The sequence below is a fragment of the Nyctereutes procyonoides genome, unplaced genomic scaffold, assembly GCF_905146905.1.
Source record: "Nyctereutes procyonoides isolate TBG_1078 unplaced genomic scaffold, NYPRO_anot_genome, whole genome shotgun sequence".
In the NCBI taxonomy this organism is placed as follows: Eukaryota; Metazoa; Chordata; class Mammalia; order Carnivora; family Canidae; genus Nyctereutes; species Nyctereutes procyonoides.
The window spans coordinates 5003720-5018777 of record NW_026575124.1 but is presented as its reverse complement, the minus strand read 5'-3'; the positions used below and the strand labels follow the sequence as shown (position 1 = coordinate 5018777).

Sequence of the window (15058 nt, the reverse complement as noted above, 5' to 3'; positions counted from 1 at the left end):
TACACTATTTCGTTTTCTTAAAAATGCAGGTCAGTTTTTGCAGATTTTGTGGCTGTGTTTGGGGGAAAAAAGAAAACTGATCTGAAGAATAGGTAAACAGATCACGGCCCCTGGAGTATCTGAATGGATTTTGCCCATCTCCAGCCCTAGCTGTTTGGATTTATAAACAAAATTAACTGTGACACCCCTTATCTGATGATTTTAATTTCAAAGATTTCAGGATTTCAACATAGGTTTCTTGGTTTACTGTGGTTTGCAAGTACACATTGCTTTTTTGTGAATTCTCTTACAATGTTAGAGTTTTTTTTTTTTTTAAACAATGTTAGAGTTAATAGGTCTGATGAACATTTTTCTCCGGTGGGGAAATTTTAGTGGGTCATTTTTCATTGATGTTCTGAGGCTATTCCATTGAAAATCTTTTTTTATTTTTTAAAATTTATTAATTTGAGAGGGAGCACACCTGCATGTGTGCAGGAAAAGGGGGCTGGGTTAGGGGCAGAGGGAGAGAGAGAGAGAGAGAGAATCCTCAAGCGGACTCCCCTTGGAGGTGGATGCAGGCTCAATCTCAGGACCCTGGCATCATGACCTGAGCTGAAATCAAGATGTTCAACTGACTGAGCTATCCAGGGACCCCCACATTGAAATTTTTTTTTTTTTTTTTTTTTTAGGATTTTATTTATTCATGAGAGACAGAAAGAGAGAGGAAAAGACATAGGCAGAGACATAGGCCTAGGGAGAAGCAGGCTCCCTGCAGGGACCCAGATATGGGAGTTGAACCCAGGACTGCCAGAGGCAGACGCTCAACCACTGAGCCACCCAGATGTCCCCCAAATCTCAAGTTTAGACTTATTTCTTGCCTTTGGAGAACCTGGTTTGGTTGTTCATTTGTACTGCTCTTTTAACAATGCAAGATGTTTTGGCTGTGTTAGGAATTTAAATTTCGAGTACTTCTGTTTACAACTTAAAGATTTACTGTACTTAAAAGGATAGTGTTCACTAAAAGGGAACATAACATATCTTCAGTGGTCTGTCTGAAAACCAGTAAGGAAGCTATCTGGATAGCAGGTGAGCAGGATAATGTTGGGGCAAAAAGAAAGAGAACATTACTCTACAGAGGCTGGATTTTTATATGTCTAGGAAAGTTTTGGTAGTTTTCAGAGCCCTTGGTAGAAGCTCTAGAAAAGAGAAAGGTATCCAGGGTATAGAGGTTTCTGAGGAAGATTAATAATTTTTACTTTTGTTTAGGTATTTTATTTAACCACACAGCATGGTTTATGGATCTTATGGAATAGCACATTTAGGGACGCCGGGGTGGCTCAGCGGTTGAGCATCTGCCTTCAGCTCAAGCGTGATCCTGGAGTCCTGGGATCGAGTTCCGCATCGGGCTCCCTGCATGGAGCCTGCTTCTCCCTCTGCCTGTGTCTCTGCCTCTGTCTCTCTTGAATAAATAAAATCTCAAAAATAATAATAATAATAAAGGGAATAGTACATTTAACAATCCTTGGTAAAGAATTTCTTATGCCTTTTCTTGTTCTTTTGCTTGGTCTGTTTTTGTTTCCATTTACCTTACATGAAATTGGGTTTAGAGCTGTGTGCTGTGAATATTGATTTTAAAAGTAGTAAATTGCAATGTGAGATATCACTTGTAACTGACTTGGTGTGGCTGCTGTTTATACATTGTTATTCATAAACTTGGACTCTGGGCAGTTAACCTTTTTTCCCTGACATAAACTTTGATTTTCCTTTCCTTCTTATAGAGGATGCCTTTTAGCTGATCATTGTACTAATGGGAAGGAGTCCAGGTCATCCTGAGAAGAGTTGGCTTGTGCAGAGTCCAAGATACAGCTTTGTTGGATTTCTGTAAGCTACTCGAAGCCACATATTCATTTCTGATGACAACTTTACACTTGTGTTGGCAGAACACCCACAGCGACAACTGGTGCCTATGTTTAGTCTGTCCAGGAGCTCCACTAGCTAACATGTTTGGGGAAAAACCTACACTGTTCTTGTTAGCAGCTATGTAAATATTAGACCTTGCTGAGTTTGTCTTCCTGGATCTGCCAGGATTTGGGGGGATAAATTACAGTCTCTGGTTGCCTCAACTTACCCTTTGAAATCAGGGATTAAGGTTTTTAGGCATTCTTCTGGTTACTTGAAGCACAGTTCTTTTTGGATCAGTAATTTGTTTTATATATGTCCAGTTTATGATTTTTAAAATTTTATTTCCCTTGTATGTTAGTCTCCTGTAGCTGCTAGAACAAATTACCACAACCCTAGTGGCTTCAAACAGTGGGAATTTATTCTTAAAATTCTGAAGGCCAGGGATCCCTGGGTGGCGCAGCGGTTTGGCGCCTGCCTTTGGCCCAGGGCGCGATCCTGGAGACCCGGGATCGAGTCCCACGTCGGGCTCCTGGTGCATGGAGCCGGCTTCTCCCTCTGCCTGTGTTGTCTCTGCCTCTCTCTCTCTCTCTCTCTCTGTACGACTATTGTAAATAAAAAAAAAAAAAAATTCTGAAGGCCAGTAGTCTGCAGTCAAGGTGCTGAGCCCCCTCTGGAGGCCCTAGAGTGGAGGCCCTTCCTTGCCTTTTCCAGCTTCTGATTGTTGTCAGCCTTATCTTTCCCTGCTCTGTCTTTGCATTATCTTCTCCATGTCTCTGTCTCAGAACTCCTGCCTTTTACAAGGATAGATGGAATTCCGTTTAAGAGCCAACCAGATACTCTGGGATAAATTTCAGATTTGGATTAAGGCTTAGGTGTCTTGGGAGGGGAGCCGTCATCAGTCAGACCACTACACCCTAGTTCTCCAACTCTTTTTTTTTTTTTTTATAAAGATTTCATTTATTTATTCATGAGAACACACAGAGAGGAGAGAGAGAAGCAGAGACACAGGCAGAGGCAGAAGCAGGCTCCATGTACGGAGCCCAATGTGGGACCCGATCCCGGGACTCCAGGACCACACCATGGGCGGAAGGCAGGCGCTAAACCGCTGAGCCACCCAGGGATCCCCCTAAGTTTATGTAATTCAAAAAAAAACTTACGGGGTGTCTGGCTGCTAAGTGTGTTAGACAACTGACTCTTGGTTTTGACTCAGGTAATGATCTCTGGGTCATGAGATAAAGCCTCATGTGGGGCTCTGTGTTTGGTGCAGAGTCTGCTTCAGATTCTCTCCCTCAACTCATGCAGCTTCTGTACGTGCATGGGCACGCTCTGTCTCAAATAAAAAGTGTTTTTTAAAAAAGGAAAAAGTTACTTAATTTTTCTGGTTTCAGGAAAAGGTTATGTGTTTTTGACAGAGTGGGAAGGAGAGAATTTTTTTTTTTTTTTTTTAAGATTTTCTTTATTCATGAGAGTCACAGACATAGGCAGAGGGAGAAGCAGGCTCCCTGTGGGGAGCCCAATGCGGGACTCAATCCCAGGACCCCGGGATCAAAACATGAGCCAAAGGCAGATGCTACAATCATTGAGCCAACCAGGTACCCCAGAGAGAGAGCATGTTAAGCAGGCTCCATACCCAGCATGGAGCCTGACAGGGAGCTCCATCTCACTACCCTGAGATCATGACCTGTGTTGAAATCAAGAGTTGGATGCTTAACTGATTGAGCCACTCAGGAGCCCAAAGGAAAAATTATTTTAGAAATGAGAGGCAAATGGAAATTAAAGTTTAGGAAACCTAGATTCTCTTCCCACTTATGTCTTTAACTACTGATACAACCTTAGGTAAGCCATATGCCCTCTTTGGTCCCTAGTTTCTCCATTTTATATGGAAACTATTGGTTAGGTGATTGCTGCTAGCCTTCTAGGCTAAAGACTTTCATGAAATGATTCCTGAACTGTCTTGGATTTTGTTTTTGAAGTAAGTGATTTTAAATGTGAATGAAGAACTCATTCTAATATTTTGGGCCAGTATAGGCCTTTGGAGGTCTTGCTTAGGATTTGAGGACTGACTTGTTGGCTGGTTGTCAGATCCTTGGGGTATTAACACAGGATAACAAATTTGTGAATTGTATGTGGTTTTCTAAAAAGGGTATAATGGATAGGTTGGGCCATTTTTCACTCTCATCCTAATGTATAGTCTGGATTTCTTTTCCAGTAAGAGTAGTGTGTCAAAATTAAACACTGACAGATTTTTCTACCTGAAACTAGGTCGTGGAGCTAGTTTTTAATTTTTTCACATGCAGTCTTTTTTTTTTTAATTTTTTTATTTATTTATGATAGTCACACACACACACAGAGAGAGAGAGAGAGAGAGAGAGAGAGAGAGAGGCAGAGACACAGGCAGAGGGAGAAGCAGGCTCCATGCACCGGGAGCCCGACGTGGGACTCGATCCCGGGTCTCCAGGATGGCGCCCCGGGCCAAAGGCAGGCGCCAAACCGCTGAGCCACCCAGGGATCCCCACATGCAGTCTTATTCTTCAGACTTAACTGAGTGCTTATTCTATCACGCTTCATTGCTAGAAACAACACTAGAAAACATGGGATTGAGGTGGTGGTGTTGAAAAGACTATTCAAAGATCTGATTTTTTTTTTTAATTTTTATTTATTTATGATAGTCACAGAGAGAGAAAGAGAGAGAGGCAGAGACATAGGCAGAGGGAGAAGCAGGCTCCATGCACCGGGAGCCCGACGTGGGATTCGATCCCCGGTCTCCAGGATCGCGCCCTGGGCCAAAGGCAGGCGCCAAACCGCTGCGCCATCCAGGGATCCCAAAGATCTGATTTTTTTATGCACTGTCATTATTTATTTCTTACATGTAGAGGAGGAGGAGGAACCAAATTGAATTCAAGTATCTCTCCGATTGTAATCTCCATTTCTTAGAATAAAGCAAGTTCACATCTGAGTCAGCAGGCATAATTATGTCGGAATAAAATGCCCTGCTAAAGAGGTCAACCAACAGGCTGGGAAATCTATCTTAAGTTTGGTGTCTGAGGTAGATCCTTGAACTCCGTGTACATTCTTTCTCATCCCTAAATCAGTGAGACTCCCTTACCTCACAGGAAGTTATGGAGGGTAATATACTGTTAATTTGTTCAGTATTTCACAACAATAAATCTAAGGATCTGATAAAACATAGGCAAACCCCATTTATATGAATAGCTGGAGACAAGCATAGATATAACTTACAGATAGTTCAGGAAATTCATTAGAGTTATTTTAACTTCCTTTACCATCAGACATCTTACCTTCTGTTTGCTGTATACTTTCCAAAGAGGTTTTTTTTTTTTTTTCTTCTTTTTCCATAACAGACACAGGAGGTAGGTAGGACAGATAGCTAACACCAGATGAGATGATAAAAGAATCAATTCATCAAGAAGACATAACAACCCTAAGTTTTACACAACTAATAATAAAACTTCAAAATACATGAAAGAAAAAAATGTTGGAACTGAAATATATATATCATTATATTAACACGTTTCTAAGTAACCCATGGATCAAAGAGGACATCACAAAATTAGAAAATATTTTGAACTGAATAAAAGTGATAACATGACCTTAAAATGTGTGGGATGTAACTAAGGCAGAGCTTAAAGGCAATTTTATTTATTTTTAACGATTTTATTTATTTACTTGTGAGAGACACAGAGAGAGGGGCAGAGACACAGGCAGAGGGAGAAGCAGGCTCTGAGCTATACGTAGGAATCCCTAAAGGAAATTTTATGGTATTAAATGTTTCAGAGGCACCTGGGTGGCTCAGTGGTTGAGTGTCTGCCTTTGGCTCAGGTCGTGATCCCAGGGTCTGGAATCAAGTCCCATGTCGGGCTCCCTTCAGGGAGCCCGCTTCTCCCTCTGCCCGTGTGTCTGCCCCTCTCTCTGTGTCTCATGAATAAATAAATAAATAATATTTTTAAAAAAGGTATTAAATGGTTCAGTTAAAAAAGCAGAAAGGTCTAGAGTCCGTGACCTACACCTTTCTTTTTTTTAACTTTTTTTTTTTAAGATTTTATTTATTTATGAGAGACACAGAGAGAGAGGCAGAGACCTAGACAGAGGGAGAAGCAGGCTCCATGCAGGGAGCCCGACATGGGACTCAATCCCGGATCCCGGGATCACTTCCTGGGCCAAAGGCAGATGCTCAACCGTGGAGTCACTCAGGCGCCCTGGTGACCTACACTTTTATCTTAAGAACCCTAGGACAAGAAGAGCAAGTTAACCCAAATTACGTAGAAGAAAGAAAAATATTAATTAAAAGCAGTAGGTAGTTGGTGAAGAATAAAACAAAATAGTAGAGAAAATCAATGAAAGTGAAAGTTGGTTTTTGAAAAGATCAGTAAAATTAATAAACCAAGCAGATCTTAAAAAAAAAAAAAACAAGCAGATCTGATGGGGGGTGTGGAAACACAAATGACTACTATCAGGAGCAAGAAAAGGGATATCACTACTGATCCTAGAGACATTGAAAAAGTAGTAAGAGAATATTACGAACAACTATGCCAGTACATTCCGTATCTTAGATGAATCGAATCACCTCCTTTAAAGACAAACTGCCAAAGTTCACTTCAGAAGAAATACAGAACCTCACTAGCCCATATTTATTAAAGAAATGAAATTCGTAATTGAAACTGTTCTCCCAGTGAAAACTCCAGTCCTGGATGGCTTCACTGGTAAGTTTCACCAAATCTTTTTTTTTTTTTTTTTATCTCTCCTTACCAATCCTTTAAGGATGAGGTATTACCAATTCTACAAACTCTTCCAGAAAATAGGTGAGGGAGGAGCGATTACTAAGGCATTCGTTATTTTTAACTTCATCTATTATCAGGCAAACTTTTATTTCCCTTATATGTATGTATGTATATATATATATATATATATATATATATATATATTGTTAAGATTTTTATTTATTCATGAGACACACAGAGAGGCAGAGACACAGGCAGAGGGAGAAGCAGGCTCTATGCAGGGAGCCTGACGTGGGACTGGATCCCGGGTCTCCAGGATCATGCCCTGGGCTGAAGATGGGGCTAAACCATTAAGCCACCGGGGCTGCCCACCAGGATTTTAAGTCATCTCTGCACCCAAGCTGGGGCTCAAACTCACAACGCTGAGATGAAGTGCTGCATACTTCACCAACTGAACCAGCCAGTCACCCCCCCTTTATATTTTTAAAAGTGTTTTCCAGGTTTTTTTTCTTCCCTTCATAGCAGACCTTTAAGTAGGGCAAATAACACCATTAAGATGAAGTGAACTGTCTAGTTTGACCTTTCAGTGACCTAATTTGGGAGAGGACCACATCTTATTCCTAGTCCTGGATTTTTCCTACTGTTAACAAGTTGCCCCTTTAGTAGCTTTTTTGTAACAGGACTGTCCCTTTGGGGACAGGACTAACAAGTGCTGACTTCACCAAGGAGAAATCCTCAGCCCTTAAAGTTGAAGACTGGGTTAGACTCAGTGCCCATGCAATAAATACCCCAGAACAAGGATTAGAAATGCAGTGTCAGTCATCCCTTTGGCATAGGACTTAAATTAGGATTGTGGTTGGAACGTGGACAAAAAGAAACCTCTTATTTGGTTTAAGGAACACATCAGAACACTCAGTGGAAGAGCTGGGTGGTCTGAGATTGGCTCTTTTAGCTGTTAATCTGGTGTTGGCCTTTCTTTGCATTTAACTATCAATATATCTGAAGTGTAGAACACACTTTTATGATATTGTGGCATAGTAACTCACACTTAAATGTCAATAGAGACACTTGCAAAGACCTACAAGGTTCAATAATTTCTGGTGTGGGTTTGTTTCTCCTGTCATCACCCATTATGTATTTTTTTACAGCTTTTAAATTGCCACAGAGAAGAATTGGTCAGGATCATAATAGATGGCCAAGGAGCTGCCAAGGATACCGTTGCATGGGATGGGAAGAAGTTCAATACTGCCTTGATTTTATTTATCTAAATTGTAGGTTATGACTTCAATATAATTCATTGTTGCTAATATACCAAGGTAATGACAAAGCACAAAATTATGCCATATATTGAAGGAATGCTTTCTTTTACTCCATGAAGTTTTTTATAGTCTGAGATATCTTTCTAACTCCAAATATATAAAAACTCCTTTTTTTTGTCAGCATGTATTAATCAGATTTTAGCATATTAACTTAAATTATAGCATTTCAGCAGTTAAATTAGAGATATTTTGGAAATTTTTTAGTTTATGGTATTCAAATGGATTTTTTTTATTTTTTATTTATTTTTTATTTTTTTATTTTTTTAAAGATTTTATTTATTTATTCATGATAGTCACACAGAGAGAGAGAGAGAGAGAGAGAGGCAGAGACACAGGCAGAGGGAGAAGCAGGCTCCATGCACCGGGAGCCCGACGTGGGACTCGATCCCGGGTCTCCAGGATCGCGCCCTGGGCCAAAGGCAGGCGCTAAACCGCTGCGCCACCCAGGGATCCCCAAATGGATTTTTTTTAAAGAAATTTTATTTATTTATTTGACAGAGAGTGAACATAAGCAGTGAGCTTGATGCGGGGTTAGATCCCAGACCCTGGGATCATGACCTGAGCTGAAGGCAGACACTTAACCCACTGAGCCACCTAGGCGTCCTTATGCAAATTAATTTTTATGTGTTTTGAATATCTTCTCTAAACTAAGCCTATCAGAGGGACGCCTGGGTGGCTCAGTGGTTGAGCATCTGCCTTCAGCTCAGGATGTGATCCTGGGGTCCAGGACCCGCATCAGGCTCCTTGGAGGGAGCCTGGTTCTGCCTCTGCCTGTGTCTCTGGCTCTTAGTCTGTCTCTCATGAATAAATAAAGTCTTAAAAAAATAATAAACTAAGGTTATAAATTGTCTGGCATAGCAGAGGCTTTTCCTTAAATTAGAGGATCTGTTGGAGTAACCTTAAGGGGTCTTTGTAACCCTTAAGCTGCTGATGTCCAAAATCTGTACAAGCTGGATGGTGCCAGATAAAGCACTATGTCTTAATTTTATGGCTCTTTGAAAAATACGACCAGAGATACTTTAGTTCTTTTTTAACCGTTCTGTATTTTGTGAACATGCTCTGCCAAAGTGGTATGTAAAAATCTAAGATTCACAGTAACTACTCCGACATTGCTTTAATCCATTTTTCTTAACATTTATTTATGGTGAAATTGCCAGGTTCTTCATGAAGGGTGACTGGATCTCCTAGTTCATGCTTCACATTTAATTAAGAGAGGAGTGGTTGTGAGAATCACACCCATATGAGACTGGTGCCTTCAGAGGAGTACAGTCCATTGCAAGGATGGAATTGTTGGAAAGCACCATCTGGAAGATACTTGCCCATAGTGATGCCAAATTATCTACTTTCTCATAAATCTTGGAACAATTGGATATCTAACCTTGCCCAGTGATGGATTTAGGTGTGGCCTAACTAAATTTAAAGACGACTGACACTTGAGAGAAGAAATTCAGTAGATTTTAATAAAGGACAGAAAATCCCATTTAAAATTATTTTGTGGGGGGATCCCTGGTTGGCGCAGCAATTTAGCGCCTGCCTTTGGCCCAGGGCGCGATCCTGGAGACCCGGGATCGAATCCCACATCGGGCTCCTGGTGCATGGAGCCTGCTTCTCCCTCTGCCTATGTCTCTGCCTCTCTCTCTCTCTCTGTGACTATCATAAATTAAAAAAAAAAAAAGTTAAAAAAAATAAAATAAAATTATTTTGTGGGATTGTGTTTTCATAATAAGATTTCAAGAATTTGTGTTACTGCTAAATATGCCAGTGAACCAGACTGATAACTTTAAGCAGTTCTGAGGATTGCTACAGTACACATTCATTTAGATTTTTTAATGGTGGTCAGAGCTCGGAGGAGAGTACAGCTGAACAAAATTTATAAGGCAGTCTTTATCTCTATTTATAATGTATATGTTTTAATATAAAAGAACAAAAGGTTCTTTGTTCCCTGGAGCAGGAGGCTTGGATAATCAACAAACAATACTTTGCCCTAGAATAATTTTGTGACTGGTTGAGGCAGTGCTTTGGCCTGATTTTTATTTTTATTTTTTTATTTTTTTATTTTTTTTGGCCTGATTTTTAAAGAATCACAAACTGGAACTGCACTAGCCAAAGGGAGAGCATTTCCTCTCTCCACACTCCTTTCTATTAATAAAGTTTGTGTTGTCTATATGTGGCTTGTTAATGATAGGGGTGTTAACGACCACAGTTAATCTTCCTCCTCAACTCTTTCCTAATCCAGTCTCTTAAATAGACATTTAAAAAGCTTTTAACTCCTCTTGAATTGGGTGCTCATGGGCTTTTGGTGGAGGTGGAGTGATAGTTATCAGCCCATTTAACAAAACCTGAGACAGCCAGGACAGCTGTAATGTGTATCTCTATGCTGTGTTTTTGTTAAAATGCCACATGGCTAATACTTTGGAAATCATAAATCTAGTAGAAGAAAACATTTTTATAGAGGGTATTTTAGTTTTATGCTATGTGTGTTACAAACTTAAAATCATTGGTGCTGCTAGATCCATAAAGAACAAAGAATATAGACAAGATTAAAATGGTTCTGTAAATTTGGTTTCTTTTCATCTGTTTTATTTATTACAATAAGGCTATATAGAGGAGGCCCAGAAGACGGTGCTGTAGCTGACAAGCTAATCTTCACTTAAGCCACTAACTTTCCCAAAGCTCCTTGCGGGAGAAATGGGAATGTCTCAAGCCTGGGCCAACTGAAGTCACTCATCAGCAGAATATTTAATTAATACATGTGACAGGGAGCTTTGCATATGCCCTCACACCTTTCCTGTCTTTAGAATGCCTTTCTTCCTGGAGAATTTTGCCTTCTTACTGGGCAAGATATAGATAGTATATATAGTATAGATTTTATACTGAAACTCTAAAATAGGGGTGCCTGGCTGGTAGAGCATGTGTCTCTTGATCTTGAGGTTTTAAGTTTGAGCCCCACAATGGGGTAGAGATTACTTAAATATAAAATCTTTGGTGGGGGGGGTGTCTGGGTGCCCCAGTTGGTCAAGCATCTGCCTTTGGCTCAGGTCATAATCTCAGGGTCTTGGGATTGAGCTCTCCCCTCCCACCCCATTGGATTCCCCGCTCAGCGGGGAGTCTGTTTCTCCCTCTCCCTCTGCACCCCCTCCTCCCCCTGCTCATGTTTGTTCTCTCTCAAATACATACATACATACATACAATCTTAAAAGAAACCCAAAATCTTGGGGGAAAAAAAAGAAACTCTAAAATGAAGAGAGAGCTCACTGATTATGTGTTTTGACATTTGGTCTGACTACCACTTCCAAATAGTTCAGTGGGTGGTTCAGTGAAGCAGTTTACCAGTTGGTTTTCATTACTTTTTTAAAAATACAAAGCAAGCTCAGAGAAAGATTTAGAATTATGTTGTATGTATACTTTTTCTCGTAAGTAGTGATGAAAATAAAATGTGCTACACCAAGATCTAAGAAAAGACACCAAGACAGCTGGCATTGCAAAGTAGTGACTGGAGGGACTAGAGCAGAGCCTGGACTGGACAAACGGATCCCAGAAACCCTGTGTGGGTGATTCTGTGATTCCAGGATTGATATAAACGCAACCTCTGTTGTTCTGGATTGCCCCAGTTTTCTCTAATGGCCTAAGTTCTGGGGACTGATTTTAATGGTTCCCCCTCCCCCCTTATACTGAGTGGGATTTTTTGGTCTCTTTTCTTTCTGCTTTGCTGCCTCACCTCTTCCCCCCTTTTTTTTTTCCTGGAAGATTTATCTGTTAAAGAAGTCTCCTGTCATCGACTTGGAATGTGGGTTCTGACTGTGTCTGACCACAAAGCTCTTTGATGTTTTTCCAATGCTGACTTCTCACCAGATCCCTGGTTTAGGTTTTTTTTTTGCCCAGCCATCGGAGGCCTGTAAGGTGAATTTGCCTTGTATCATTGATACGAACAGTTGGTGGGGCCTGTTCTTTTCTCATGTCCTGATGGGCAGTTGAATTGCTGGCATCTGTCTATAGTTGTTGATGCCTTTACCAGTTACTGTGTGTAGTCAAGAAAGGGCTGAGAGCTGTTATGCCCGAGAGACTCTAGAAACCTGAGAAACTGCTTACCCCTTCCTATGGAGATTTCCACAAGGATAGGGTTGCGCTCTGAGGCTCATCCTCTCTTCCTTCGTCATGGTATCGGGATTCTACCTTAATCACTCCATCATCCTGCCAGCCATGTCTCATTTCTCCTACTTGAGCGCTCCCTCCTCTCAAGCCCAGCGTGAACCACCATTCTTGATGCTTTATCTGGTCCAGGCGCTGGTCTTAAATTGTCCGTCTGGCTTTGTGTTTCATTTGACCCTAATACTCTGGGTCGCAGTGTCTAAAAGAGAATTATATCCCCTCCACTGTCTGAGTGCATTTCTCATTTCTTACTGCTGCTCCTGAGCAGATCTGTAACTTCAAGGTTAAGATAAGACACATTCCATCAGAACTATGTCGTCATCCTTGCCAGCTTCTGATCTGTGACTGTCCAGGAGATTTACAAGACAGTTGCGTGCCATTCTTTACAGAATATTATGGTTGGACTCTGACTCCTGGCATCAGGCCCAATTTGATTTGTCAGCTGTTACAAAACCCATTTCCCAAAGAGAAAGGGACCTTAGCCGGGTGCCCTTTAGGTAGTTCTTAAGGAGTGGGAAGGAGGAAATTGATCTGACATTATTTCCGGATGCTTTAGGGAAGGGGTAGACACCAGAGTATTTTTGTCCTTTTCTTTGTGGGTTTTACTTTTCTTTTTTTCTGAAAGGTTTCACCAAAATATTAATGTTACTGTCATCCTTTCCTGTCCTTTATCTCTTCACAGAATTACTGTTAGTCGTTTCATTCTGCTATCTCCAGTGCTTTTGAGTTTTAAGGAGTAAGAATAAGTATTTTTACCCTTAAGAGAGAATGTACCTGCTGCTTATTCTCTGAAGCTTTATTAGTTTACTGGTGCCTAGTTTAACAGCTACTTCTTTCTTGCTATCTACTAACATGTTGAGCTGCAGGAGTTACTGCATGTGATAGGGTTTAACGGCTTAGGAATTTGGAAGGTCAAGTATTTCCTGCTGCTGTTGTATTTGGCCCTATATTTTTATAAAAGCTTCTCTTTGGGGGACTTACCAGCTCTTTCGTCTCTTTATAAACTTCCCTAGGAGGTAGGCCATGAGGATTTGGCCCATTTTAGTGATTCTGGGATTAAATCTCAAATTATTTACTCAAGATCACACATGGCAAGTTAATCACAGAGTTAGAACCCTGATCTAATTCCTTTGGCATTATTTTTATATCCTTTAATTACAAAAAGTATTAAAAAGTTATAGGAAAAAGTCCAAAAAGGCAGTTTTTACCCATTTTCTGACAGTTCCACTCAAATTTGAGGAAACCTTCTGTAGCTAAGAACTGTCTACTTTTATACCCTAAAATTTCTTCTATTTGATAATTTGTTATTAATCACTATTTTCTAGTTCTTTCCTCAGTTGGGTTCTTTGCTTTTGATTATCCCTTTTCCTGTGGCAGCAACCTCTGGCTCTAAAGACCTGAACCGTAAAGCAAAAGGCTCTAGAGCTCTCGAAAATGTTCTTTAGGGTCAAGAGAGAAGAAACTTTATGGGGCTGCAGGTCTCTAAGTAGCTCTTTTTCTTTATCTCTATCATCCTTTATTTCAGGTATTAGGGATTATTGATACGGAGTTTTAAATTATTATATCTTAATGCTTCAGGTGGGTAGTAGTTATTTGAAAATTTGTTTCATAACGTTACAGTCACAATTAATGAAAAGTGGTTTTAACTCAATAACAGTTGTGGCTGAACTGTTCTCCCCTCTTTTTTTAAGAACTACATAAGGATTACATTTTTTTTCCTACCTGTTAATTTCGGTGGATAGGTTCTTTAATAGTGCTTCAAGTGTCTGGATTGTGTTTCTGTATCCAGTAATCCCCCAAAGAAGGAAAGTTGTATAGTATCCTGAAATACTTCCCTTCCCCCCCTTTCCTGCTATCCCCTCATCCCCGAAGCAATTTTAATTAACTGTTCAGTGACAGATGGCAAAAAAGGCCTTATTTAAAGTGCTTCTGGTGGGCTGGGTTAGGGGTGAGTGGTTTGTACTGATCCTGTTGTAGAAGGGCCTAGCTTTTCCCCTCCCCCTTCCAGTTGAGCTATAAGCCTGTTAGATGATCTTAAAATGCTATTGATTAATTCCCAGTGCTCTTAGAGGAATAAGCACAGGTTTTGGGTTTAAAACGCAAGAACCAATTCTCTTGAGCTCTGAATGCCTTTGCTTTGAGACCAAGGGAGTACCTTCCAACTTCTCCACCCAGTCTTCACTGAAAAGGAAAGTTAAGCCTTTTAACTTTTCCGTTTGCCTCTCCCCCCCCTTAGTCTAGTACTGCTGCCAGTTGCCATGGCAACGGGCTGGGACAGCTGCGCAGTGGCTCCCAGGCAGCTGGGTGGGGGCGGGGGAGCTGCCAGCCCGCCAAGCCCCAGACCTGGGAGGGGAGGCCCCTCCTGTTAGCCCAGAGGGAAAGAAAGAACTGGGGCGATCCGGTAGGTAAAGGAGGGAACCCCCATTCATCTTCTACCTTTGGGGTTCCTCTTCTGCATGAAGGTATAAAGGGAGATTTTCCTCTCTCCTCCCTCAAACTGAAGAACACATATGTAAATCCTTGTTTTTCCTCGTGAGGCAGGGGAGGCCATAGCCACAATGCTTAACTGCATGCATCTAACCCGGGGCTGGTTTTAACCCCCGCTCTGACCTAAACTGCTCAGCTCCCGGAAATTCCAAGGTGAGTGGGGGTGGGGGTGGGGTACTCTCCCTGGAATATGACATTTCCTGTCTGGTGAGGTTAGAGGCTGTTTTTATTTTAAATAAATAAGATTTTTTTTTTTTTCTTGAGGCTTAGGACTCTTCTAAATTCATGGAAAAAATATTTTGAAACTCCTGTCTACATTCTCCCCCTCCACCTCCTTTTCCAAGTACAGTACTTTAATAAAAACTTAAGTTTTTTTTTACAGGGCAGTAGTGGATACAGACAGTATTTTGGGTGGGCAGACCTATTGCTAGTAGGTTCTAGAGATGTGGTTTCCAACTAGATGTTCTTGGAATAATTCCTTAA

General features: G+C 40.9%; 1 protein-coding gene across 7 annotated transcripts in view; it reads left to right on the top strand.

Annotated features, from left to right (window-relative positions):
- Positions 1-15058, top strand: part of CBX5 (chromobox 5) — a 33298-nt gene that overhangs the window by 3033 nt on the left and 15207 nt on the right. Inside the window, exon 2 of one of the 7 annotated variants that reach the window (XM_055337103.1) lies at positions 1758-1860. The exons of 4 other annotated variants lie outside the window; for them this stretch is intronic. The gene's annotated coding sequence lies outside the window, so the exon portion shown is untranslated. Of the gene's footprint in view, positions 1-1757; positions 1861-14413; positions 14490-14709; positions 14729-15058 lie in introns of those variants that run through there. 2 more of the 7 variants (XM_055337102.1, XM_055337104.1) reach the window with 2 other exon arrangements.